The sequence below is a fragment of the Canis aureus genome, chromosome 6 (genome assembly GCF_053574225.1).
Source record: "Canis aureus isolate CA01 chromosome 6, VMU_Caureus_v.1.0, whole genome shotgun sequence".
Taxonomy (NCBI): domain Eukaryota; kingdom Metazoa; phylum Chordata; class Mammalia; order Carnivora; family Canidae; genus Canis; species Canis aureus.
Genome location: NC_135616.1, coordinates 17,875,001 through 17,898,739, shown reverse-complemented (window position 1 = coordinate 17,898,739; position 23,739 = coordinate 17,875,001). Strand labels below are relative to the sequence as shown.

Genomic DNA, 23,739 nt, shown 5'->3' with positions numbered 1-23,739 from the left:
TGGAAATTAAAGAACTTAGATTCTTCCTGTATAGACTCTAAATCTTGTCGTAATCTCTATCTATTTTATTTGGTTTCAATTCCACAAAAATGAGAAAAGCAGTACCAAGCAGTGTTTCTTTACTTGCTTCTGCTCATTTTCTATAGAGTCAAAAATAACAACATTCAAACAACATGGAGGCCGGGGGGTGAAAAAAAAGAATGAAAATCCTCTGTGAGGGCAGCTCCGGTGGCTCAGGGGTTTAGCACCGCCTTCAGACCAGGGCATGATCCTGGAGACCTGGGATCGAGTCCCATATCGGGCTCCCTGCGTGGAGCCTGTTTCTGTCTCTGCCTCTCTGTGTGTGTGTGTCTCTCATGAATAAATAAATAAAATTTATATATATAAAAAAAGAAAATCCTCTGTGAGAAATGGTACAAATTATTCAATATCATATAAAAATATATGTAGCAATTTTTAAAACTATAGTTAATTAACCTAGAGTACATTGTGGTTCCTCTGAAGTCATTAAGATGTGTCATGCAAATGAGCATTTAATAAGGTCTTTTTAAACACATCTTTCACTACACGGCCCATGAAATTTCTGAAATGTTTCATTTCTAAAGTACACACCAAGTTTGTATATGCCACTTTAATTTGCATTTAGTAAACATTTATTAAGCTTCTATGTCATACTGTGCGTAATACTTTCACATGATTATCTCATTTCATCTCCACAATAATCCAGTAAAGAAGGTATTATTATTACCACTTTGTAAGGGTGAACTCTGAGGCTTAGATAATTTAAGCAATTTGCCCAAGTCACACAGCTCGAAAGCAGTGAACCACTCTTCAAAGTTAGGTTTTCTGTCTCTACTTTCATTGTAAAGTCCTCCACATAGCTCATATAAATCAGTAATTTGGTCATTTCTGAAAGCAAGATTTTAGGTGAGTCTATAAAAAATTGGAAGTGGGAAAAGAGTAAGTGAAGATTGCTTGATAAAGAGCTTTGACTGTTCAAAAGGGAAGAGAATTTGAAAGCAGCTCCAGAGAAAAGTAACCTGAGGAAACTCTGGTTAAAGCCAGTGGTTCTCAAACATTAACACACCAGAATCACCTAGAAGGCTCGTTAAACAGGATATCAGGACTCCATCCAGGAATATTCGAATGATGGGTCTGAGGTGGAGCTCAGCAATGTACATTTCTAACAAGTTTCCCCAAGATGTTCTTGCGGCTGATCTGGAGACCTCACTTTGAGAACCACTGCTTAAAAAATGGAATATTTGCATGTCTGAAAGACAGAAGTAAGTGAGTAAATGTAGAGTGAAAAGACCACAGGGTTAATCTGAGAGAAGAGAAAAAGGGTTGGAGTAGTGAGGAAATGCGGAAGCTTACCCACATTGTCTTATTTTGGTTTGGTTAGCTGTTTTTATTTGTTTATTTTAGAGAAGGTAAAATTGTTTCCCAAGTTGGGCAGAACTCCTGCAGAGTGGGGAGGGCTCAGAAATGATATAGTGGATGTGTGCCGGGGATCCGCAGTAGCATTTAAATGACCACAGAACATCAGTGAAGGGCTGGCTGAACTTTCAGGAATCATCCTGTGTGCCTGCTTTCCTCTGCAGGCGCAGTTCCCAGCCCAGGAGAACAAGGTGCATTCATTATTCCATTTATTTTTATTTTAAAATTTTTAAAAGATTTATTTATTTATTTGAGACGGCTGGGGAGAAGAGGGAGAGAATCTCAAGCAGACCCTGTGCTCAGCAAGGAGCCCAACATGGGGATGGGGGTAGGGGGTCATCCCATGACCCCTGAGATCATGACCTGAGCCAAAATCACAAGCCAGACGCTTAACTGACTGAGCCACCCAGGCGCCTTTAATTATTCCACTTAAATTACAATATGATGTGATGGTTCATTTTATGTATCAACTGCACTGGCTAAGCGATGGCTAATTAGCTGAGAAAACATTATTTCTAAATAAAGGTATTTCTGGAAGAGATTAGCATTTGATTCACTAGGCTGAGGAAAAATGTGCACCCTCACCAATGTGGGTAGGCATCATCCAATCCAACGCGGGCACCCTGATGGAATAAAAAGGAGAAGGAAGTGTCAATCCTCTTTCTCTCTTCTGGAGCTAGGGTGTCTACCTTTTCTTACTCTCAGCTAGGAGAACTTCCGGTTTTCTGGCCTTGGGACTTGGACAGAATTATACCACAGGCTTTCCTGGTTCTCTGGCTCGCATATATGGCAGATCATGGCACTTCTTGCCCTCTATTAACTATATGAGCCAATTCCTATAATAAACCTCCTCTTAATATATACATTTATGTATATTCCACTGGTTCTGTTTCTCTGGAGAATCTTGACTAATATCTAGAAATAAAACTTGCCGACATTGGTATTATTTTACTTTTAAAGATTTTGTTTATTTAAGAGAGCACAAGCAGGAGGGAGGAACAGGCTCCCCACTGAGCAGGGAGCCCGATGCAGGGCTCGATCCTGGGACCCTGGGGCCATGACATGAGCCGAAGGCAGACGCTTAGCCCACTGAGCCACCCAGGTGCCCCTGACACTGATTTTAGATATTCATTTGGCCATTTCTTTTTTCACTCATTTACTAAAAATGGGATCAGAGAACATCACTCACCAAAGAGAGTAACTCATTTTAACCTATAGACCTAGGAACAACAGCATGTCTAAACAAGTGTTTGTTACCATCGCTCACGTACGGATATCTGCAAAGAGGAAGCCAGGGCTCACAGCCTGACCAGGGGTTCTGTTGGGTATGCAAGTGATCAGCAAAGTATAAGAGATCAGACTCTATAGGGGTCAAAGTGAAGTTGGTTGGCAGCCTCATCTCTGTGACAATGCACTTCTGAGACACCTCCAGAAATTTCCTGAAGCCCTTGGTCAGCTATAGTTTGGGCCTAGTAGAGGGATGCTTCTATATATGTGCTTAATGAACATTTCTTGTATGTGATCATTCTAATAGTGTTTGGTGAACAATTACTGTATTTCAGGAAGATTAGTAAGTATTGAGAAAAATAGAAATAAGGTACATCTCTGCCTTACAGCAGCTCAGTGTCATGGAGGAGACAATATAAATAGAAATATATGTAAAATAGCCGCAGGCCTGGTGTGAGGAGAGAAAAGTTGATTTGGAGGGGAAGCTTAAAGAAAGATTAGAAGTTCTACAGATAGTAGAGTAGAAAGAAAAGCCTGACTCGCAGCAAGAAATTAGAAAGAGAAATTTATGCTCTTTTTTTTTTCCTTTGGAGGGTGGGGATAGAAAAATCAACCTTTCTTGAATATCTATGATTCATTTAGAATAGCGCTTAGAGTCTTTCATGTGGTTTCACTTACTAAACATGGCAATTCCGTGAGTTCATCTTAAAGATGTGGGAAGTCTAAGATGTTCCAAATTTATAGAAAGTCAGAAGAACCAAAGCCTTTAATCACTTTTCTGATAGAAGAAAAACTAAGAAACCTAGGCAAGTTTCTTAGCTTTCTGTGCTTCTATTTCTTTACCTGACAATTGAGAAAACAAAATTTACCTCAGAGTGTTGTTGTGACATTAGCTGTTTTGTGAAGCATCTAGTCCCTTATCTGGCATCATGTTCACATTCAGGGAATAGTAGCTATTCTTCTGTGTCTTCTTCTCATATTATTATTAACTCGCCTAGGGTCATGTAATAAGTTAGATTTATGATTTAACCAAAGTTTTTTTAGATTCCAGAAGACCTGCCTGTCCAAAGCCTATGCTTGTTTCTGCTCTGATTTTCAGCTATCCATTAAGAGTAAATGTGTGACACTTGTGATAAGCTTCAGCCCCAAGTCTGAGGCAGCTGATTGCCTAAAAAGAGAATAAATTTTGCAATGTGATATATCTAGACTTGAGTCTACATCACATCACTTACAGATAGTTTGATTTTGAGCAAGCGGTCTAAACTCCCCAGTCCTTTCCTTTTCTGCAAAATGGCATAGGGCTGGAGAGTTAGGAGTAAGGACACCTGAGGTCCTGTCTGTGCAGATCTGGTTCAGCAAGTGATAGAGTTCTCTTACCTTTGTCAGATTCATGCAAAAACTTCGGCTCTGGCTTCTGCAGAACTCTCCCTACAAGGAGTAGACCATACTCTGAAGGAAGGTTCTAGCTCCATCACAGCTGAAAATAACACCAAACTATTAGAAGACGGCTATTATTTTTATTCTTGTAGAATTCTTTGTGTATCTGCTTCAAGGTAGTTGATGAAACAGTGGAGAATATCCTTCATCCTTCCTTATCCCTACTGTCAATATTGTTCTAAGATTCAAAAAGGACCAGGGAAGAAGTTTCTAAGTAATTGACTTCCTTGAGTGTTGAACCAGTGGGATAATTTCTAAAGGACTGATTATGATTTGGACTGTATGTTAGGAGTGGTAAATGTTACACCAGTTGAGTATTAGTAGTGACTATGAGTAGTTTTTTCAGGGACTCTAAAGTTATTCTGGGGCCTTGTAGCCTGACTTTAATTTAATATAAACTGCATATGTTCTGATCCCTAGGTCAAACAAGAGACTGGATATGATTCAACACTTTTTGTCCATTGGACAATTAATGTGTACCAATGTCATCAGTCCAATAAAAGCAGATGGGGAGTGCGGCAAGCTTTTGCCCAATAAGAGGAAATGAGTGAGTACCTGGCTGGCTCTATTGGAAGAGCATGCAACTCTTGATATTTGGGTTGTAAGTTTAAACCTCATGTTGGGTGTAGAGATTACTTAAATGAATAAATACTCCAAAAAAAGGAAAAAGAAAAAAATGAGAACTCTTGGTCATATCTTTCAGAACATATCCACATGCTTCAAGGAAATGTCAAAATGGGCCATTTACCTCAGGTTTTGGGATCATTTGAAGTTCTTTAACATTTCTGCCTTTCAAGAGAAAATTGCCATATATATCACCTCACATCCTTTGGTAAGTTGTTCTGTTCAAATACCAAACCAGATTCTTTGTTTTCTATTTTCAGATAGGAAATATTAAAATAAAAGCATTTAAAAATATCCTTACCAAGTGGAAATATTCATAATGACATGATGTGGCCTATATTTCTTTTATTGAGAAAGACATTTCAAAAAATAAGACAAAAAATACCATAAGAATCTCAGAAATATTGATCATTTATGGGGTAGATCTCTATTCCTGAGATCTGCTCTATCTGTTGAATTAATGAGATAGCCGTAACAAGCACACATTAGTTATATATTTAATTTTTAAAAATCAACATAAAAATTAGGGGGCTAAGATAATTTAAATCCCTTTAAGCAATGAAAAAAAGTGCTCTTATTCTTCTTGTGTTCTATGTCTTATGGTACAAATGTTCCATATAATTTTCTGGATAATGTTTACCTATATGTCTGCCTATACACTAACCTTAATAAATTTCTAAAGACTGAGCCCCTAGCCAGTGGAAGACAAGCTGGTAATGCCAGGTCTATACCGACAGCTCATCAGAACAGGCCAAGCTCCCTTTTCTGCTTGGATGTCATCATTCTGTGACTATGAAAGCATAAAACTGGAGACTGTTCCAGCAGGTCACTGTCGCTACAACTTGCTCAAACAGAAATAAAACAGCTTTCCATGCTTATTGATCTTGGACTTTTTGCCATTTTTATGCTCTGTTGACCTGAAGCTCAGTAAGGATGTATTTTGTAAAAGGAGCTGAAAGTTTTCTTTCTCAGTAGATGAGACATTTCATATTTTGGCTGCATGTAAAAAACAACTTCATATTTTTTTCCCCTAAATGCATTCTCTCTGTGACTTTAAAAGAATAGTTGATCTTTAAGTAACACATGTGATATTAGTTTTTCCATTTTAAAATAATCACATTATTGCAGACATTTTAATAGCTGTAGAGGTTGCTATGTATTAACATGATTCATGGTCCTTGACAGCACTGTGTCTGAAAATCCCCCAGGAATGCAAAATACAAAACTCCACACACGTTCAAATTTTACTGCCTGCAGCTAAAAGAAGGAAAAGAACTTAAAACTGTTGAAACCCTTCAACTTTAAAAGCATTAATAGATGGTCCCAGGGGATTAAATCTAAATCTTAATGTGTAAAAATCAAGTTAATAACCAGAGAGATTAATATGGCTGCATTTGATTATTGTGATAATGCAAACAATTAGTACTGCCAAAGTGAGATGTATTAGCCTCCTTCTTGCCCCTCACATCAGCAAGGCACTGGAAACAAATGGAAATAAAACATTTTACTCCAAGGTTTTCTATTGGGGTTTTTTTTCCTGCCTTTGTCTTTCCTTCATTGTAGCTGACTCATTTTTGAAATTTTATTTCAGACCCAAATCATCGAGTCTTTTCATTTTTAAAGTATAATTTCTACAAAACTAATGGCAATGATCAGAACATCATCAATTTCATGATGTCAGAGAATTATTCCTATATACTTCCTTAATATCAGGTACTTGCTAAATCTTCATGATAAATGAAAACAGAAGGTTGTTGAGGGGGGCGGAGTTTGAGGAGGGAATGGAAACAAAGAAAAGATAAAGGTAACACGGGAAGTATATACCATTTAGTTTTAAATTCTCAAGGTTTTTCAGGAGGCGATAATTGGCATCTTTGTCATTGTTTTACTTCATGTAGCATTTTTCCTGGTTTCTGGAGGAAGGGTTGCTTCTGGAGAAATCTGCCTGAGAGTACAGTATGCCTTCTCGTTAGGCAAGTTCCTACCTTTTCCTTAATCCTATGCCAGGCAGAAAAATGGGCTTCGGGTTGGTGGGCAGTGGAAAAGAAATCACTGTAAACAAAGGGGTTGGCTTAAAAGGAGTAAGTCTGGCTATGTGAATAAATGGATCAGATGTTGTGCCAACAATTAACTGACGCTAGAAAGACAGCTGCCCTTCAAATGAAATTGAAAGGAGAAATATTTTAAAACCTTCCTGAAGCCTCAGCAATAAACAGGCACTGTGGTAAACCTCTATAGGATATATAGGATTTATATTTACGTGGGTTTTGTTTTTTTTTAGATCCTCGGACATTTAAAATATTGTCTTGCCATCGAAAGGCAAAATTAAGGTAAAACGAGTGAAGAGTTAATGTGATGTATTTTTAAGCAAATGAACACAAAGGAAGCTTAGAAAATGGACATTTTTGTGATTTATTTGGGTGGGGGGGGGACTCAGACGTGTTCTGGCCTATGTCACTTGAAACCTTTTATTTTGCTTCTCAGTTCAGATCTGTGTTGTGCATCAAATGGGTGTCCCATTCGTTATTTTTGTTTAAGCAGGGTCTGCGGGGAATTCCGGGGGACCATTTAATAAACTGCCGCGACAATGGAAGAGTTGTTCACTTTGCTTCAGCCAAGTATCTGAGGAAAGTGTGTTTAGAGGTAGGGAGCGGGGAGCTGTCAGTAGCTGCTGCTCCCTGAGCCTGGCAGCCTCGTGACAGTTACTAATATCAGCAGATTTAATGTGTTTAGTCTAGTTGTGAGGTTGGTGATGTGTTTTTTATTTCCTGCTTCAGAAATGCATTTTGGCTAGAAAACAGTGAGGCACACAATTCTCGTTCTTACCATGCCACAGTCAGGAAATTGTTACCTTTGTACCCCATTTATATTACATCATGAGTTACCTACAGCCCTCCCCCTTTTGAGATGGTTACTTCTGGGTTATTCGATCCGATCGGTGTGTGAACATGAACTTGAAATAGGGACCGTGAGGCACGTGCACTGAGCCCGGCGCCCACACCTAGGCTGTGTTAGGATTCACAAAGTGCATTTTCCTCTCCTTTCTCCTGGATGCATCAGTTTATCTTTATTCCCCAAGGACTGCAAAATTGCCTCATTGTCTTTTAAAATCTTTAACATTCTCTCTTGCTTTAGAACCAATTTGGAAAAGAATACACAAACCACCTGCACAACCCGAACAGAGCACTTTTCTCTTCGTGCTTCCTTCTCCAGCAGTGAGTGGTTTATGCATCTTTCTTTTCTTTGCAACTCTTAAACATATTTTGTCCCTTTTCTTAGTATCAATTTAAAGACATCAAAGAGGGGGGAGAAGCCTCACAGTGGGCTCTTGCACTCTTCAGAGTTTTTAGTTTGTCTTAACTTCGGCTCATTATTCTGTTTCATGCTTGGTGGTAAGTAGTCAGATTCTATTTTTAACACGGAGTTTTGCTTTGTGGTGCATTATGTTAGGAGAGCTTGGGGTGCAGGGCTGGAACAACTATTATTTTGTAGTTTAGAAGTCAGATTTATTTCAACTAAATGTTTAGCAACCGTGCATTGATAATTACACTCACTCTTTTTAAATCGGTGCTGGAAAAAGGAAATTGAGGAGAAATACTTGAAAATAATTTTGCTAGGACATACTTATATTTCAATTTGAGGTTTAAAAAATAATTTCAGTTTAGCCTCAAAATATTTAACTGATGTACGTATAAATCATAAATCAGCGTGTTCATAAATCAGGATGTAAATAACAGAGGTTGCAGAAAAATACATTGAAAAAGCAGTAAATGGACACAGAGAAAATAGCTTGCATGCTCCATTCGAGGACATCCTCTTAATACTAGTTAATGAAACAGCAAAAAAAAAAAAAAAAAAAAAATCTACACAGAAATAGAACAATCACATGTTTTTAAAACCAAGATAAATGACTTTTTTTTTTTTAATTTAAGAAGTGTAAGAAAATCTCATAGAAAGGGTGGGAAAGTGGGGATAAACTCCCCACATCACTGCAATTGAGAGACAACCGCTATCACTTTTATGCATTTCCTTTGTCTACGGGAAATAGCATTAGGCTTTTCATGTTAAGAACATACTTCATATTTTGTTATTTCAGAGTTCAAAAGGGAGAGATCTTGTTTCTTTAAAATAGAGGTCTTAAAAATCAAGCCTGCCTGAAGGGGAATTGGGGGCACACTCAGGTCTGTCTTCCAGCCGCCAGGTCAGTGGGGTGGCTGGGATGCACCCATCTTTCCAGGCTCAGGAGGATTTCCCGCTGTTTTTCCAGGAGTGACCTAGAAGGAGGTTAATGATTCCAAAGAAGGACTTCCCCCTCAGGGAAAATTTAATCTTGTGACCTTTTTCTCTATCTGTCCATTTCTTTAAAGCCATAGACTCCCTTCATTTAACTTACATCAAGCTGTTTTATTTTCTTCAAAAACATGGTTGAAGTGACTGCTTTGCTTTCATTTAACCCTTGAACTGCACGCATTTCAAAATGAAATTTTTGTGCAGAGTAGAAGCTTCAAGTTCTTTCTAATCTCTATATTTCCCTCAAAAAAATCATCAATCATTATAAACAATGAGATAGGGAAGTGCAAAAACAAATGCTATTTGTATTACTCTTATAATTGTCTTTCCTGGTGGCTGCACACAAAAGGAAGAGATACAGAATAAAGCATTGCTTGATTAATTGAGAAATTCTTTTAAAACATTGTTTGGGATTTGTGATTTGTGTGATTCTGTGTGTGTGTGTGTGTGTGTGTGTGTGTGATGATTGGATTTTCTGCTGTATTCAGAGTGCGAAGATCATTACAAGGAAATTTTTAGTAAGAAATATGTAAATGATGACAAGGTCTCTTCACAGAGAATTTAAAATCATGAAAAAAAAAATCAGCTTTATCTAGCCAGTTTCACTTTTTTTCCTACCCCAAATATGCAGACATTAGTGGATCAAATTCAGTGTCAGAATACAGTAAAATAAAACTATAATTATTTTATTATTCTCATGGGTTCAGACTCACGGGTGCAATGAGTTCTTGAGGGTAAAGTGAAAACAGAAACTGGCTTGTGCTCAAAGTTGTTAGTTTTTTAAAAACAACTTTTTATTCTGCAACAGACCCAGGACATTTTCAGCATGATCATATTACTCACTTTTACTGCCAACATAAATTAAAATAAATATTTCTTAATTTTTAGCATTATAATGTTCCATTTTGGAAACAGTAAATCCAGAATACTGTGATTCCTATGAATGTATAACACAGTCTATGCATAGATTCTCTAATATTTAATGTGCTGTATTGCCCAGAGAATTCTGGTTTTTTCCCTGGGTGTAAGCACCATTTGGAGGTAGCTGAAGGTAGAACAAACTACCAAAGAAAGCAGCAGCTGTTCAGCTAGTCGATTTTCTGTAGGTTCCATCCCTGCAGTCAGCATGGGCTAAGAAGGTGCTGCTTTCTTAGCACCCTGCAGAAATGATAACCAGGACCAGTCTTTGCCCTCAGGCCACCACGAAATCTGCGAGAACATTACCGTTGTGGGATAATTAAAGACCAATTACCCATGAATTGTAGTGCTACTGACTATAAGCACAACAGAAGGGGAAAACAACAATAGTAAATAAACATATCATTTTACAAAGTAGCCTGACATACACCATTATCATTTCTTTTTTTAAAAAGATTTTATTTATTTGAGAGAGAGAGAGAGAGAGAGAGAGAAAGAGAGAGACAGAGACCTCGGGGGGAGAGGCAGAGGGAGAGGGAAAGAACCTCTAGCAGATTCTGCACCCAACATGAGCCTGACGGGGTGGGTGGGAGTGAGGGGGGCTTGAACCCACGGCCCTGAGATCATGACCTGAGCCAAAACCAAGAATCTGATGTTTAACCAAGTGAGCCACTCAGGCACCCCACACTATTATAATTTTTGCAAGTTACTTGGGTCTTCAATTTTTCGAGAATAATGATACCTTTCCCTTTCCTCACAGGGTTTTTGGGGAAATCTAATTATATGGAAATGTTGTCAATAGCTTTAGAAGTAAGGAAATCAAAGATAAGTAATTCAGTGGCAAAGGTGAGGCTGCTTTACCTTCTATCAATGTCCAGTGTCTGACATTGTCCAAATTAACAAGTCCAAGATGAAGTTTGCTGTCTTCCTCAACAACTATTCGGCCTTACACCCTAATTTGGTTGATGCATTCCCACCCAAGCCACAGTTCTGGGATGCATCATTTCTTCTTTCATTTCCCACTCAACCAATCATCAGGACTTAGGTTTACCCTGAATGATCTACAGTTGTTATCAATGTCCTTAATTTGAGTTCTGACCTGCCACATGCCTGGTTCACCCGTAACCCTCCCTAACTGGTCTACACCTTACCATTGTGATCTTTCCAGAGCATAAATCTAATCCTATTATTCCTCTGCTTAAAGCTTTCAATGACTCCCTGTTACATCTCCCAGAATGCCTCCCAATGCAGTCTTCCCACTTCTCAAATGTTCCAGACTACTTGTAGATCTCTGCCCATCCACATTCCATCCTTTGTATATTGTGTACTCTCTCATTGGAATGCCAAGCCTTCCACATTATCTGTCAAAGAAACTTTGGTCATCCTTTAAACGTGGGTTCTTCTTAAGAAAAAAAAAATCCCTGCTACCCTAAATACAAATGGTATGAATAGTTCCATTTTCTGCTAATTCAGGGTTGAGACCACGTCTTTGCACTCATCATAGTATAATGAAATTACTCATTTACATGCCTGCCTCCCCCAATAAACTATGAACACCTCGAGAGAAAGTATTTTTATTTCCTTGTGATTTTATACAGTGTCTGGCATATAAACTCTCTATAAAATATTTGTTGAATTTTAGGAGTGGATGGTCATCACAGCTGAAAGTTGCAGATGAAACAAGAAGGGAGAAGGCAGAGAAAAATTGATGATTTTAGAAAGATAGGGTCATGGATAACCTCCCTAGCACAGATTCCTAGAGAGATAGTCGAGGCCATGAAATGGGAATGGATCATCAGGATTCTGGAATAGAGGCTTAAGATCATGAAAATCTGAATTTTGAAATGTTGAATTACTTTTAGATTATTCTTTTTATGTATAATTGACAATTAGAAGTCTTCTTTGAAAGATATACATTTTAGTTTATAATCTAGGAGTATAAATTTCAGAAGCTTATTTGTGACAAGTAATGATTGCTTTAATTTTTTTTTTTTTTTTTTTGGTTCTAACACTAGAGATTCAATTTCAAAGTGTGTCCCTATTTCTAGTGTTTCTAGGTGGAAAACGAAACTCTCCCTCTGTCCCTCTCAACTTCTCCCTCTCTCTCTCTCTCTCTCTCTCTCTATATATATATATATATGTGTGTGTGTGTGTGTGTGTGTGTGTATTTTACCGTATACTTTACAATTACAGTGTGTTAGAATATGACTCGTTGTCCATCACTTAAACTATTTTAAGCTGAAGAATACAAATAATTTTAACCCTTTGTAGAAACACAGAGCCAACCTTTATGGTCCTGCAGACTGGCCTTGCGCAAAGGTCACTGAGAAGGTAAGTGTTGCCTCAAATCCAACTGGCATTCTACTCTCCAAAAAAGGGGCTAAAGCCAGGGGTTATGTCTACCAAAAAGGACCTCTCTATCCAATTCACACCAAAGTGCTGTTTGGGCTAACATTGCCCTGCAGAAACCCCTCCATCATAATTTTATTTTATTTGCCTTTCCCCTGACCTTTCCTTGCTGTGTTAGTTTTTTATTAAAGTGAAGCAACCAGAATTACAGCAATATTTCAGCAGTAGATGCCCAATGACTTTATATAGGAGTTTGCTGCAATTTCCTAGTATTTTGTTGACTTCTTGACGAAGCCACACAAAACATACTTGTTTCTTATCGGCCACATTTCAAGTGCTCACAGCCACATGTAGCTAATGGCTACCGTAATGTGCAGCAGAGAAAACATTTCCGTTATTGCAGAAAGTTCCACTGGACAGTGCTATCCTATAGGGATGAGACGAACAATAATAAACAAACAAGTGAACAAGGTAATTTCAGATAGCTGTAAATAGAGCGAAGGAAACAATAGATGTGATGGAGTACAGAGTAAGTGCACAGGATGCTGAATGCTGGAAAACAGCAACCAGGCAAAGCTCTGGGGGCTGATCCTCCTAGGCAGAGAGCACAGTAAGTGCAAAGGCCCTGAAGTGAGAAGGAGTTTGGCATGTTTGAGAAATGGAAAGGTCAGTGGAGTGTGAGCTCAGTGAGGCAGGAGAGGCGGGTGGAAATATAGCAAGTCAGAGAGGTGCAGGGGCCATATCCTGCAGGGTCATATATGCTACGGTCGTGGGCCTGGATTTTGGTCTAATTGCAATGGAAAAACATCGGAGAATTTTAAACAAGGAGTGACATGACCCGATTTATATTTTTAAAAGACTGTTCTGGCCACCTGAAGCAGATCTTATACAGGTGAATTTCCACGACTGGAGACATAAGGGGATAAATATAAAAATGTTATGATAAAGGAATCTATGTGTATATTTTAAATTGTGTATTCATTAGAACCATATTTGTATGCTATCTTTACTTCATTTCTAAGAACTAAAACTTTATGTGGACCTGTCAAAAAAGATGAATACAAATTTTGCCTAAGAAAGAATAGCAGGGCTACAACTAGGTGGGGCTTGGAGTTCTGTCTTACAGGAGATCCTTTTTCTATGCCCACCGTAGGGGACGGCTGAGCACCAAGAGGTGCTCAGGATGCCAGCAAGTGGATCCATGATGGAACATGGGAAGCTCAGCCCAGGCAGAGGAGTGACATCTTTCTGGAGGGTCCTGAGAAACTTCTAAACATGACATTCGCCAGACAACCAGGTGGCAAATCATAAGCCAGCACAAAAAGAGAGGAGGAAAATCATAGGCATGGAAAGAACTGGTAGTAGAGAAATTTAATATCTTTAAAAAGGAAAGGCAAAAGTGGACAACTCTTTGGAATATGTGTGTTACTCTTGGTTCCAGAGTTAAAAAGAAAAAAAAAGTTAGCAAGGGAAAAATGTATCCTGAGATAAGTTTCCCATATGAGGAAGAGCAAATGATTCTTCAACAGTATGGGAACACCGATAATGGCCTTTGCTAAAATTATGTTGTATCCACCTTTCTTAAAAAAAATAATCTAAGATGATTCTTCTGTTAACTAACTCTGACTTGGAGCAAATCCCTCATGTGATTTGGTCTCTGTCTCAGTACATAAGAGGTTTGAGGTAAGTTCTTATGCCTCTGAGATCTCTCTCAGGTCTAAAACAGAGATGGTTTATTGAAATCCCAGAAAGTTCCTTTTAGAAGAAATAATATAGAAAGTAAGAAAAAAAAGAAATTTTTTTCTGACAGAATTTTGTGCTAATAGCTTTATTAAATCAAAGGCAGTAACAGTAGCAGGACACAGTAGCTGGAGATATTTGCATAGCTAAAGAGATACTGTACCACCGTGTGTACCGAGAAACATTATAAATGCAAGAAAGAAAAGATTGGGATAACCCATTTAACTGGAAATACTACAGGTTCTGAGGTTGGCCACATATTTACTGTGTATATTGACCTAACAAGAAGAATTTAACTTTGGAAAGGCTTACGACGAAGGGTTTCCAGGACAGAAAATGGGAGCACTAGGGCAGAAATGAAAGGCTGCGTAGTATTTGCTTCTCACACACGCTGCACTTTCATACCACTAGCCCATGTGGCTTCTCCCTTCACCTTCCTCTGGGCTGGTACGACCCCTGCGCTCCGCTATCAGTAGTAACGTACAGAACATGGGCTGGATTTCAGCCCCCATTCATCTCTTTGTGAACAACCCACAAAACCCATGATTTGACTTAGCTGTGTGCCTTAAATAGCTTTTCCCACTTCTATCTGGCAAAACTCCCCTCATCCTTCCAGAACCAGGGTGAATGCCACCTCTTCTGTGAAGCTGGCTCCAACCTTCTCAGGCAAAACTGATCTTTTCAATTGTGCTCTCAAGCATTTTGATTATCTTCTTAGGATTGTGCTTACCATGGTAAATTACAGTTTTTATTTTGTTTTGTTTTTTAAAGAAGTGTTCCTTCTTTGCTGGATCTTGAACTCCTGAGGGTAGGATTCTAGCTTATTCTTTTTGTTCTCCTTAGCACCTTTTGCAGTTCTAATCAGAGAATAGATACATAATAAATGTTGTTAATGATGCATAGTTAAAAATTATAGTCGATATGATGAAAAGAAGGCAGAAAAAGATGGAGAGAAAGTCTTCAGTCAAGATAGAGACCCAAATATGAGGTTCAGTAGAAGAGTCAGAGAAAGAGCTTTAAAGTAGTTAGGCAGGAATAATAAAAGCCAAAAGAAAGAGAATGTGAAGGAAAGAAGGTGAAGAGACAAAGCCAGCAACTTCAAAGATAAAGACATTCATAACATAAGCAAAGATGGGGGTACAGGGAGGAGCTCAAGAAAAATAAAACAAGCAAAAGGGGATTATTGTCCTCAGTGTAAGGTTGGAGAAATGTGGAAAGAAGAAAGAAGGAAGGCCTAGGAAAAATGCTCTATTTATCATCTATCTATCTATCTATCTATCTATCTATCTATCTATCATCTATCTATCTATCTATCTATCTATCTATCTATCGAAGAGTCTAGATTATGGGGATTAGGATACGGGGTCAATTTTTCTTGGGGCTGAAAATAAGTAATTAAAAATATGGGGAAGAACAGGGAAGATTAATATAAAAAATAATCAGTTCCACAAATGTAGAGTATCATCGTCAGACCTTGCAAGAGAAAAACCTCAAATTGCTCTTGGAAGACACATGTGGCAGAAAAAGAAAATGCCAGGCATTGACTTTAGCAGGTACAGGTCCAGCACTGGGTGCTTTGTAAATTTATTCCTTCAGATTAAAAGTGTTAATGTCGTCGGCCTTTCATACCTGAGAAATGAAAGCATATAAATATGCTCTTTTAGTTCTTCACACACCTGACTAGCAAATGGACTATAATAACTGGCAAGTGGGTGGTGAGAAAGGAATAGCTGTTAATATCTAAGCATGGACTATTATTTTAGATAGTTTGTGCTAAAAAGGGAATCCATTTGGTGAGAAAGTTGAAAAAGAAAACCAGAATTACCTAAAAGAGAATGCTAAAGCTCTTTATGAGGATGGCATGACCATTTGTCAGTTTTGGCCCTTTAGCACCTGATTCCTTTTTCCTTTGGGGAAATACCACCGATCATGATTTCAGAGGGAGGTGGGAACTCATCTCTGGCTCCTAAAAGGTGGGCAGACAGTCCTTGCCTCTGAGCTCTGGCAGGGGTACAGATGTGTGGCCTCAGCTAAGCCAAAAGAGGCCCCACACCAAACTTGGGGTCCCCAGGGAAGGATGTAAAAGGCGGAATGGCTAGAGATCATCCATAGGGGCAGCAGGGAAATCCAAAGTCTAGCAGTGCTCAAGTACCCTGCAACAGGATGTCCTGACTCATGTCTCTGATGCAGGGCCTTGACTGAGCTTTGACACATTTCAGCCTCTCTTGGTGCTTGTAACCCTCCCTGAACATCCTTCTTCAGCCTTCCTCAATTCTCTGAGCTACCTGTTACCCTTTTAAGAGATTACTCTTCTGTTTAAGTTTGCCTAAATTAGTTAACAAAAAACTTTCTATAGACTAAATGTTTGTGTCCCCCTGCCCCTTGCATCCATATGAACTGTCATATGTTAAATCCTAGTGCCCATTGTGATAGTATTTGGAGATGGGAGGTCTTGGAGGTGATTAGGTCATAAGGGTGGATCTCCCCTGAATGGAATTAGTGTCCCTATAACATAGGCCCCAGAGAGGTCCTTGTCCTTTCTACTGTGTGAGGACATGGTAAAAAGACAGCCATCTAGGAACCAAGGAGCAAACTCTTACCAGACACCAAGTTTGCTGGCACCTTGATCTTGAACTTTGAGCTTCCAGAACCATGAGAAATAAATTTCTGTTCTTTATAAGTTACCCAGTCTATGGCATTGTGTTATTAGAGCCCGAAAGACCAGGACAACTGTGTATACAGTAGTTGCCTTCTTATCCCTTGAGGATACATTCTAAGACTCTCAGTGGATGCGTTAAACCTCAGATAGTACCAAACCCTACGTATACTGTTTTTTCCCCCTATACATACATGCCTACCATAAAGTTTAACTTCTAAATGAAACATAGTATGAGACTAACAACTAATAATAAAATGGAATGATTATAACAATATACCATGATAGAAGTTATGTGAATGTGGTTTCTTTCTCAAAATATCTTACTGTACTGAACTTACCCTTCCTCTTCTTGCCATGATGTGAGATGACAAAATGCCTATGTAATGAGATGAAGTGAGATGAATGGCATTGGCTCTATGATATAGCATTAGGTTACTATTGACTTTCTGATGATAAGTCAGGGAAATCATCTGCTCTGGGATCTTGGTTGGCCAGGGTTAACTGAACTGGCGAAAAGTGAAACCATGGATAAGGAAGATTACTGTGTAAATTATCTATTTTTGTGTAACAAATTGCCCCTTAACCAAGAGACATAAATAACAAATAGTTACCATCTCACAGTTTCTAAGGGTCAGGATTCTGGGAGCAACTTAGCTGGGTCTTCTGGCTATGGGTCTCTCACAAGGCTGTAAGGGTCGGGAGATCTCATTTGAAGGCTTGGCTAGATGAGCCATTTCTAAGCTCCCTTATGTGGTCTTTGATGGGGTCCAGGTTCTTACGGGGTGTTGGGCAGAGGGGCCTAATTTATGCTGACTATTGGTCAGAGGCCTCCCTCACTGTCTTGTTATGTGAGCCTCTGCATAGCACATCTCACACTTGTACGGCAGGTGAAGTCTCAGTGAACAAGCAAGAAAGTTTGAGAGAGAGAAAGAGAGGAACTTCTGTTATCTAAACTCAGAAATAGCATCCCATCATTTTACTATATTCTGTTTGTTTGAAGTAGCTCCACTACCTGCAGCCCATACTCAGGGGTTGGGTGACACAAAAGTGCAAATACAAGAAGGCAGATTCTTTGGGAACCAAGTTGGAAGCTGTCCATCATGTCACGGTAAACACACGTGCTCTCTGTGGTTACTTTAGGCGCATAGAGGCTGATGGTGGGGAGCCAAGTGAGGGTAAAACACAAGAAAAAATGTGGGAAAGAATCAAGAAATTCAGGAAAAAGTAAAACTTTAATGGGATCCATGCAAAATAGTTCATTGAAAATATTTATTACAAATAGAGAAGGATATGGGAAATTTGAACCTCTTAGATCAACAAGTTACATCAGAATTTACACCGTCAGAGTGCATTAATAGCTGACACAACACTCAGCATGCAGCAAATAGGAGCAAGGGGAAAGGTGCTCACTACAATCACCAGAAGGGAGACACACAGAATTTCTAGGAAATACCCAGAAGAAAGCATGCCACAAAATAGAGCATGATTTATTTATTTATTTTTTTTAAATATTTTATTTATTTATTCATGAGAGACACAGAGAAAGAGAGAGAGGCAGAGACACAGGCAGAGGGAGAAGCAGGCTCCATGCAGGGAGCCCGATGTGGGACTCAATCCCGAGACTCCAGGATCACGCCCTGGGCTGAAGGCAGACGCTCAACCGCTGAGCCACCCAGGCGTCCCAATAGAGCATGATTTAATGTTAAACCATGAAAACGCAGGTTTAACATCCAAATGCATGAGGTAGAGACGTGACTGGGGAGACTGGCCAATTTGAAGGCAGGTAAAAATCATTAAAGAAGAACGGTGAAGATTGATGATGTGGGCGTGTTTCCGTACCAGCAATATAAATCCATTTGGAAAACTATGCAGCGAATTGAAAGCCAGTCCATATATCTAGTCAATATGAAAAAAGGAAATAATCTCGCAGAACTCTGTTCATATGCAGTTGATACATCAGAAGGTAGATTGCGACTTCCAACTATAATGAATATTTGTAGACAGTCAGAGGACAGAGTCAATAGAAAATAAATGCAGAAGCATGCTGGCAAGAATGGAGAAAAAAAGGGGGGGGAATCAGGGAAGGAGGCCCCTTTGAAAATCCTAAGGGTATGTTTGGGAGAAAGAATCATGCAAGACAAAATTAAGAAGAGAGGCTGGAGGAAGGCTTGGAGAAAATAAAAACTTGGGAAATACAGGGGGCGGGGTCCCTACGGAACTGGTTCTGCCTCATCAAACGTTTTTAATTCCATTTTTTATACATAAGTTATAACTGGCAACCTCTGTTGAGACTGTTTTTTTATTGCCTTATGGAAAAGGAAGGCCAACATGATTAAAAGGCAATGTATTCTCTTCCCAGGGAAGGGGAGCTGGGAATGATGAAGCCAAGGCTTTTCTTCAGAGTGACATTTTTATGTTACAATTTTAATAAAAAATAAAGAAAAGGAGTACGAAGATTAGGGAAAACATTTTAGGTTTCATCTTCCTCACTTTGAATGATGGTGGGAGGGGTCAGTGCCCTTTAAGAAAAAGAGAAACGTGATCCCTTAGAAAGGGGCAGGATATGAAAACAACAAAACAGCAACACAGAAATGATCACGTGAGGCATAAAGAGGAAGGTTGTGAATACCCCAAATGGATAATACTAGATAGATATCCTAAGAGAATACCATTCAAATAATGTAAAGTTTGGATGTTATGGGAACAATGATATGAAATAGAAACTGCTATATTTTGCAAATATATGAAGTTTCTAGGGTTTGCAAGTGGCCTGATAATACCACTCAGAAAGAACAAATGGGGGTTTGGAAACCTAGTGGCCAAAGGAAATGAGAAGTCTCTCTTTAAAGAGAGGACAGGCCCAGAGAAAGACAAATACCATATGATTTCACTCATTTGTGGAATTTAAGAAACAAAGCAGATGAACAAAGGAAGAAAAAAGACAAACCAAGAAACAGAATCTTTACTCTAGAGAGCAAACTGATAGTTCACCAGAGGGGAGAGAGGTTGGGGATAGGTTAAAATAGGTGATGGGGATGAAAAGTACACTTGTCCTGATGAGCACTGAGTAATGTATAGAAGTGTTGAACCATTATATTGTACACCTGAAACTAATATAACACTGTATGTTAACTATACTGGAATAAAAATAAAAATAAATAAATAAGTAAATAAATAAAAGATTTGGTAATTAAAAAATGAAAAGAAGGGACAAGCCATGAATAAGGGCCAAAGGATTATGCATAGAAGGATTAAAAACTCTGATAGGAATTGTGTGATTAGAATTTCCCCTTTAAAAGAATATTGACTCCCACCTATTATATTGAACCCAGGGCTGAGGTTCAAATCACATCAGTGGCATGTGTCCACAGGGTGTCAAAGGTGAGACTAAGAACAATCACTCTTCCTCTGTTTTATATTGTACCCACTTATTTCTCCATCTATATTTTGACCAACTTGAGAAATTTCTTTAGAAATTACCTAATAGGGAGCTATGAGTATGAACACTGAGAACCTCACGTGTCTTACCATCAGAAAAAGGAAAAAAGAGAGGTCAGAAAAGCTGACATTCAGAAAAATTCACTTACTCTTGAGTTTGATGATTTTATAAGCATGAAGCTATCAAAGTTGTAAATAGTAATATTGGCACTGTGGGCAGACAAGAATGGGATGTCTGTACACACATAAAACTTAGTTGATCTGACATTCTCTCATTAGAATTCTCTATTAATTGATATCTCTGCATGTCTTAATTATAGTGGTAATGAAGGTTTATAAATATTAATTCAAAGGTACCAAAAATTTGTGAAGTACCTTTTGAATTATCAAAGACAGGTTAGGTGCTGTTCAGTAAAACTTCACAGATAAGTGAATTAACTGCATTGTAATTCTTTGAAAAGTGTTAAACCATATAATAGAGATCATCCATTTTCACTCTGCAGGATAGCAAATAGTTCATTCTATTTAATTCTGAACAATTTCCAAACATAAATAAGAAAAATCCCTGTTCCTAAAAATCCTGTTATTTTTATACCATGCCTCTAGTGTACGATGTATCTACCTCACTGTAACACAAGAAGTCTGTAATTTGAACACCTCCCCTTTTCCGAAACCCCAACTTTATAAGAACGTTTGCTATATTTTCACAGAAAGTTAAAGAAAAAAAAAATCCTCAAAGTTTGAGGTCAAATTACAGTGTTTGAGTTTCTTGAAAATAAGCCGTGCTATAGATCATTGTTTCTTTTAATGAGGAGAAATACTCTTCATTTATTCTACCACCAGTATAGCACAGCAAAACTGTATCCACATAATTTAAAAAATTAACTTCCAAATAACTGATGCTCACAGATGGTTACATTTTTCCTTTGCTATGGATAGCTTCTAACTTTTAAATTTAAATTTTATCCTTTTTCTTAAATGTAGTTGCCACTCACCATTATTGTCTTTTTTTTTTTTTTTAACTTATGTCCAGATTTTAATGACCAATATTTTGGTTTTTGAATGCTGTAGTGCTAACCACATATTCTGGTATCTTAATAATTATGTTAAACTATGACTACCAAAGGAACCTACTTGTCCTCATTTGTACAAGAACTTAAATATAAAAATTTGAGGTATAAAACAAATGACATGATCTACTTTAAGTGGATAAAATTAATTCATGTGTACTATCTAAAACTTTAAAAGTATTTATCCATAGGCATCATTATGTAGATACACATAACATGAAAAATTTTGTTTATTATAAATTTTTCTAAATGGGAGAAATGTAATTTGCCATTTTAGGAAATGTGATTATTCCCGGGATGCCTGGGTGGCTCAGTGGTTGAGCATCGGCCTTTGGCTCAGGTCGTGATCCCTGGGTCCTGGGATAGGGTCCCACATTGGGCTCCCTGCAGGGAGGCTGCTTCTTCCTCTGCCTATTTCTCTGCTTCTCTGTGTGTCTCTCATGAATAAATTAAAATCTTAAAAAATGTGATCATTCCCTCCTTATATCATTATCTATAAATTTTATAGTTCTAATTACAGTGATTATTTTTATTTCATGCCAGTAAGTTCTACACCCGATATTAATAACATCTCAAAAGATGGATTACAGTTCTATCAACTGCTTTTTTCCTTTATGGTCTCTTTTGAAAGTACATGCTCATTTTTTGTTAGTCGATAACTTACTGAATATCCTTACATTCTTTAGAATTTTGAAATGAATGCTACCTGGTTTTTCTAATATGCTACATCTATTTCCTTGAGATGATGCCTCACTTTTTAAAAATACCTTCAAAAGTACCTTTTGTTACTTGCAAATGTCATTCTAGTATAAGATCTCTGTTTTCTTTTTACAACTTCTATAGTGAAGTAAGGATTTCCTCCCATTTTTATTGTTTCAGAGGATCAACAAGGACCTTCGGGGTGGTTACGAAAGCCTCAGAAAGAAAAGATGACTGTGACAAACTATGAACTATACTACATGATGTAATTAAATTTTTAAAGTTTCAGTGAATTACATATAATCATAACATAAATATAAGTTATGTAAGTTATATAAGTACAACATAATTGATGTATATTGTACATTAAAAAAAATCCTTTCTTGATATAGTTCACCACAAAATAGAAAGTGCTTATGCACATATATTCAAAATTTTTTAAAAAGGGTCTTAATGACTCAGATTTTACGAAGGAAAAAATGTCAAGTTAATATGACTTTAGTGAAAAAAAGAAACAGACTGAAAACAGAATTTATTATTCATAATGGCAAAATACATTTGCTATATTTATGTATTTAGTACAGACTTTCCCATGTGAAGGTCTTAAACGATTTTGCAGTCAAATATTACTACCCATTTTGTAGATTAAGAAAAGTGTGTGTGTGTGTGGGGATGGCTATGGGAATAGGGGAATGGGTATCCAGTAATTTATGGAGGATGACACAGTGGACTAGTAAAGGAACTGGGAACAAATAATAGTTTCTGTGTGCTAAAAACATTGCTTTCCCATATGCATTACTGACATTTTGCACAAATGTCGATAAACATCTGTCAACAAATGTTAATTTAAAAGCCTCCTTTACATTGTTCTCACTTTAATATGTTAATATGCTAGTGTGCATGTGTGTGTGTATAACACATATATTTTATATATAAAAACATTTATATATTAACAAACAGACACATATACACACACACACACACAAAACTCAGATGGTTGTGGATGCCCCTTTATATGATTTTAAAGGTCTTTATAAATGATCCACCTAAGAAAGCTTCTGAGAAGTAATAAAGCATATTAGGCAGATACTACAGTTGGATTTGAAGTAAACTTACAATACCTTTTAAAAAATCTGGAACCATTCTTTAGAACACTCTGAAAATGTTACAGAACATTGTTACACAGTATAGATAAGTTAAAGAGAATAAAACATATGTTAAAGATATTTTTAAAAAATCATGAAGAATGTTTTCTTTGTAATTGGTTTAGACTCCAGATTGCAACTTTGACACTATGACTTAAAACTTACCAAAGAGATTTATGTTTTGCAATTGACATTTTAAATGGAAGATTTACTTGAATTGGTACCTAATATGTTTTGTGTAATTAATTCCTTTGAGGTCATTTTTTGTAGACATAGAATTCTTTGAACATTAATCCCTCCTTTAGCAATATCTTTATTGTTGGAATTTGCAGTTGAAAAAAAAAGTTAATCTTTTTCAAATGAGATTTTAATACCTACTCAGTCCCAGGTATTTTATTTGTGTCACTGCTATAAGATTTTCTTAAAAATGCAAAATATCTTAAAAGTGGATACTGTGGAGTCAGTGTAAGAAAAAAAGTGGAAGTTAAATAAATCAGGCATTAATAAGACATGGAAAGTTTAATTATGTAGATGCTTAAGTTCTTAATGGAGGGACTGAGTAATGGAGGGTCTGTCTCCTTTTCAACTTTAAACTATTATTCAAGTTATCTGTACACAACACTGAAATTCCTAAGCCTTATATACTCATCTTTTCTATTAATTTATGAAATGTTGCACAGATTATTACTCGGTGGGTAACATAATT

General features: G+C 37.6%; 1 long non-coding RNA gene across 4 annotated transcripts in view; it reads left to right on the top strand.

The window, feature by feature from the left end:
* LOC144315574 (uncharacterized) overlaps positions 1-23,739 on the top strand; it is an 87,138-nt gene that overhangs the window by 61,429 nt on the left and 1,970 nt on the right. For 2 of the 4 annotated variants that reach the window (XR_013381292.1, XR_013381291.1), the window contains 4 exons: positions 4,522-4,648; positions 4,805-4,933; positions 13,436-13,579; positions 22,069-22,153. This is a non-coding gene — a long non-coding RNA (uncharacterized LOC144315574). Of the gene's footprint in view, positions 1-4,521; positions 4,649-4,804; positions 4,934-6,316; positions 6,439-6,623; positions 6,699-7,006; positions 7,056-7,860; positions 8,074-13,435; positions 13,580-22,068; positions 22,154-23,739 lie in introns of those variants that run through there. The other 2 variants (XR_013381293.1, XR_013381294.1) reach the window with 2 other exon arrangements.